Source organism: Pomacea canaliculata, linkage group LG12, assembly GCF_003073045.1.
Source record: "Pomacea canaliculata isolate SZHN2017 linkage group LG12, ASM307304v1, whole genome shotgun sequence".
NCBI classification, from domain to species: Eukaryota; Metazoa; Mollusca; class Gastropoda; order Architaenioglossa; family Ampullariidae; genus Pomacea; species Pomacea canaliculata.
The window spans coordinates 5,859,598-5,865,597 of NC_037601.1; positions in this window are offsets into that span (position 1 = coordinate 5,859,598).

The following is a 6,000-nucleotide window of genomic DNA, read 5'->3' on the forward strand; positions in this document are numbered from 1 at the left end:
CCCGAATAAGTCATCTGTCATTCGTGCATGTAAACACCTTGGTGGCTGGAGAAAAGTGATGACAGTATTCTTCTCCTCGAGGTCGAGCTGTTTGACTATATATTTTCTTCATGGAAGTTTTCAGAATCGTAAACAAAAGCTGCAACAGAGTCGACTACCCTGACAACTTTACAGTTATCTGTAAACTTCACATCACAGGTTAATAATAAATAACCGTCTATCTTGTAAGGGTGGGAGAGACCAATGTAGCTGGTGACATACGGGTAAGGTTCCGCAAAGACTACTCCACGACTGATCACATCTATACACTATCCGACCCTCTTTCAGCAACTTTTATAAACAAAAAAAAATATTTGTAACTTTTACAGATTTTCAGAGAATCTTTGACTTTGTCTCTATGGCAATTTTTTTTAAAAGTAGGGGAATTTAGAGAAATTACTCCATTCTTGTAAGTCTGTAAAAGCAGGGGTGCGCTACAAGGTGAGTTTCTCAGATAACTTTCATTGACGAAATGGCTGATAACAAGAGGAGACAATTCCTGTATTGTTTCGCGTGTTTATACACGAGTTAAGTATAAGCACAGTAGTAATTTACGAAAATATCAGTTCCAAGACCCCAAATGACAAGGTCTTTAGTGAAAAAAAAAATCCTCTTTACGCATGTCAGGACTTCATGCACAGGATGCTGGGTACAGGTGACGAGACTTCACTGGAGCAGACTTCCTAGTAAAGCAGAGAATATTTTCAGCTTCATAAGCTGATATCAACATTTCCAACAGTTTTCAATGTATACATGACAAATAGACTCATCAAAAACATTTAGACTGCAAAAGAAAAGAAGACTTCATCAATTAAGATTCTCTTGATAGAGATGAGATATCCCACCTGAACAAGGGAAAGTGGGTACCCGAAGTTAGTGAAGCGCTCTACGAGTAAAGTCTGGAACCTGTTGGAGAAGCAGCGATGGCAAAGAGACTAGAATTTCTCTGTGATTTTAAACAGTGTCTTGTCGATGGTTGTGAGAAAGACTTACATGGCCATGTCCCTGACAGCTTGAACTTCAATACAAGCTTTAAATCCTAGCTTCCAGTGAAACATCACCTGCACTACGCTAATAAAAGTATCGAAGACATTGTTTTCCAAAATATATTGTACTCTGGGACTGTTATCAGCTTAAAGCTTCAACTTAAAAGTTCCTGTCAACAAAATACATCACTCATTCATCAAACCTCATCATCAAACCTCATCATCTCACCTCAGTGAAACAGTTCATGTGCACGGGAAAGTTTTGGGAACTCGTGACCAGTTGGATATCAATGATTTCCTGTTTTTTTACCTGTTTAAAATATTTAGGCTATTCTATAAAGCTCGTTTAATAGAAAAAAACAGTGCATTGCAACATCATTTTACTTTATTTCGCAACAGCCAGACAAGCGATGAAGCAGCCTGAAGAAGCCTCGGGACCTCCCACAAATTCTCGAAGAGAAGATCTCGAAATACATGCACGACTTACAGGATGTTTGCGCTCAATCCAACATTTGATGTTAACAAAAGTCAATCACTTTTTTTCCCGCAGACCCTCAGCAAATGAAGCATAGTTTTGAATACTGGAGAAATGTGCCCGAAGAAATCTACTGATGTCCAATATATAAAACATTTCATATTTATTCAGTGACCATGACTGACTTCTACAAATGAGCCAACATGTGAGTACTCTCAGGGTGGTCCAGAATAATTGGCAATGTTTGTACATTACTACGATAGACCCTTCATGAATTATTTGTGTGATTGTCGGTTTTAAAACGGGAAAACCGAATAAGAAGTTTGAAAGAAACAATGGATGTAGTTAATAACCGGTTAATCATAGCCTGGATGGACTTCACCGTTCTTTTTGTGTCTTCCCTTCTGCTACTACCCTGTACTGTTCCCATCTGGATTGTCTTTGTGAGTCTTCAATATTTTCGTCCTCCTCCCAATTCAGTATTAAAAGTCCAGGTCTTTTCCACCAGTCCAGTTATTTTCATGATTCTATTGTCCGTTCTCATACATAAAAGCTCAAGTAAAAGAGTCAAGCAGACTAGAGTCAGTGAAAGTAAGTGGTTCACAGTGACTAAGGTACAAAAGAGACCAAGCTTCTCCTTCCTCTGTCTTTACCTTTCATGATAAATCACGTACCCTCTCCTTCCTCTCTCTTCATTTCCCATGATGCATCTCGACTTCTGCACCACAGTCAAGTGCGCTAAAGGAATGTCGACCTTGTATAGAGAATTAGAAAAATCTCTACCACATTTTTGAAAAGAAAACAAAAGTTTAATCTGTAAGACTGCGGGTTGAACAGAGAGGATAGACAGAACACAGGAATGGCTAAACGTTTACCTGCGGTCCTCGACTTCTACACATCCTGGCATTTTGCAGAGACTCACACAGAGACAGTGGCTACCCTCCACATGGACACCGCAATTTTGGAGAAAAACTAAAAAAAAAAAAAATTGGAAAGGACAACAAAGGTGACTTAGACCAGAGACAAACTACCGACTTCACGTTCCAAAAAGACAGGAAGAGGGAAGCTGGAGTGAGGAGAGAAGAGATTCGGGTCAATTCATGATTTACTTGCTCGAGGAAAACTCCTCTCAATTGTGTAATCAGTCACATCAAACACTTACTGACAAATTGCCCGGGTACGTAAATCTACCACCCACTTTCTGTCAGTCTTCGAGGTGTATCGCAGACAGCCCGTAGCCGCCAGTTTTAAACTAACTGTCGCCGTGGCAGGACGAGATTTGGTTCTGTTTATCTCGGGCCCATCTCTGCATCGCACACTGGGCAATGTCAGATGTGAGATGAGTAATGGAATATAGGCCGAGCAGGCAAACCCTGCAGGGGGTCAAGAGCTGGCATGTAAAAGGGGTGGAGGGAAGTGGAAAGATATGATAGAGGGAAGAAAAAAAAACAAAAAAAAAAACAAAAAGAAAGAGAGAGTACTAGGGAAGCCAATGAAAGCATTAAAGTATGAACCACAATAATTACGAAAAGGACTTTGTTAAAATCCATCAGGATAAACAGGAGCAAAATGAACAGAAGAATAGACACCATATCCTTTAATAACGAGGTCCTCGGCATGGACTAGTAAGTCAAGATCAAAACTGACCCCAGCGCTGACCCCCAGCGTGACCGACACATTCACAACTCCATCGCCGACCTCGAGAAAATCCGATGGAATGTTCTTCACCGTCCCCAAGATTGACTCGCCAGACAAACCCACATCTTGAACATTTTGAAGAGAGGCTATGATGACATTTAAACATCCCAGCCTCTCGCCTGTTTCCGCTCGTCCCATTTGGGATTCGCTGAGGTCCATGCGAAGCCTCGTTCTCGAGGACACTTGAAACGGACTTTGAAATCTGGCTCCTGCCGTCCGACCTGCCATCTGCGGGCCCTTAGCTTCTTGTTTATCATTCTGCATGACGAATCGTGTAGCTCTTTCATTGTCTTCCTCGAGATGATCAATCTGCATAGACAATTTGGAAAACAAGTCTGTCTCTCCTCTCCTCGCCGCTCCACTGACTCCAGCTTGCTACTATCTGGCTTCCATCACGTGATGTCTTGTTCCGACTCCGCCTGCTCCTTGCACACCAAAGATTCTTTTGCTTTTCAAAAAAAAAAAAAAAATCCTTACTTATTAATTTGCTGTAGAGTAGGTTCGTCACCGCTTGACAATGAAATAATTTGACTGGTCACTCGGTAGCCTACAAAAGGGAGATAAGACCATGAAACTGTCACCTCCCTACCCCCCTCACACAGACTGAGAAATAATTTAATGACAGTGATTACATTCCAGTCTAACTTGCGATAGATAGTAAGCATCAGTAGAGACAGCTAATGAGACAGATTTTTAAAAGTGTGTTGGATTACCTGCTCATTCTTGCCTTAAAAGTGATGAACTACAATAAATAATGCGCAATAAACTACAATAAATAATACGCAATACACAATAAATGACAATAAATTACAATAAATAAAATACAAAAAATGATAAGTAATAAACTGCAATAAATAAGGAGTAAACAACAATACAGTAATAAACCAAATCACGTTTCTGGCAAAGAACGAGACGAAGAACAAATAACTAAAAAGGTATTTAGCTTTAAAAGAACCAATATAAAATGAATAAATAAATACATGATTAATAGATTGCAGAAACTTACCTGACTTAGAAAAGAAGAGAATGAAATTAAATGATTTTGCGTATTAGACTGAGGAAAAGAACATGTTAACATGTGTGTAAATAAATTAAATATAACAATTCAAATTTTAATAGAAACCTGAGTGTTCTGTATTTTTACCTAATATTTTTGGAACTCAATAGAAAAAAATCAGTTTTTATAACAATGCATATTTACTTTTGTTATGTCAACAAAAAGTGAACATGTAAATAGACATTTGTAGTTCTTTTCGTTAATAATGTTTGCTATCACAGACATTTATAAATTGTGTATTTGTAATTTCCATCAAACAGAAAACAACGTGCATCACATCAACGGTCTTATGTCATCCGGCATATTGAATCCCAGCATTATTCTGCACAGTACAATTAATTTAGCTGTGGACTGAATTACAGGAGACTCAGGTTACATACCAGGCTCCTAGAAATAATTCATGCAGAGCACTGGGCAAACACCACTAAGGTTCTTGGAAATTACAACAAAATTCCGTCTTTTCTCGGCTGCCATACACTGGAAACTCAAATCAGGAGGAGGGAAGTGATACCGAAGGACCATCGATACATAAATATATCAACAATACATTCTCCAAATGTAAAAAGGTGGACCACAGCAGCAAGATAATGAAGGACATTGTAGTCATGGTGTGAATTATGTTCACCCGAGATTAACAATGAGTCAGATGAATAAATACCTCTCACTCGCTCACTGACACTTCTCTCAGTTTCACAGTACTTGATAAATTTAATTAATAAAAGGAAGGTGAGAAATTCACATCAAACGAAAATGTGAATTCTAATTTTAGAGCTGTTTATTATACCATATACAGTCATCGAACTTATGCATTTTTTCCACTTTTGATGTTAGACAATATTTTTTAAATCAGGAACTGTCAGCTTGTATACTGAAAATTTTATGTTTTTAACTCTTGCTCCTCTTTGTTTTATGTACACTTACATTTCTTTCGGCTATGTAGATATTGTGAAACATTTGCGCATGTGAACAAGAACAAGAGACAATGACTTACTCCTTGTGTTGTCACAGTCTCCATCCTTCTTCCATTGCAGGCGAGCAGTCGTCAAGACAAATGGATTTAGGCAAACAGTTTGAGTTTACCTGTTTCAGTAATGCAGTTTACCTTGAAATCAGGTGACTAATCTCTCCATTTCTCTGTCACACACACACACACAATTCTACAAAAAAATTGTTGATTACTTGAAAAGACAAATTCCACCAATTTATTTAATAGATTCGACCATATTTATTATTTAAGAAAAGCTTCTCAGTTTCGCATGACCCTCAGCTTACTAATAAATTTTAGGATTTGGTCTTGAAGGTTAGGAAATGTTGAGCCAATATTTAAAGTGGAGATGATGAAACATTCCACATGAGGGAAGCACCTGGTAGTGAACACTCGCTTGTTACCACTGCAGTGAAAGGCTCGAGGTTCAGATCTCACATTGGGGCACTCTGTATGTGTTAGCAGGGATGGCAGTTTTCTCCAGGTACCCCAGTTTCCTCCCATTCTTTCTCTCCACTCATCACCTCTAGGTGTCACCACTTTCCTGCCAAAGCGAGACAGAAGCCAGCTATTCCTCATCAAGAGAGAGAGAAGCGACCTTTCTTCCCATTCTCAATGGTAAAAACCCCTTATAGACTAATTTTAGCTTTGGAAAGATATTTTCATTTGTTTGTGAAGCATTCGTTAAGTTTTGGAAAATAGAACAGATTCTAGCTTCAACAACGTCTAACACTTGAGCTGGTTTAAAGAAGTGTAATGG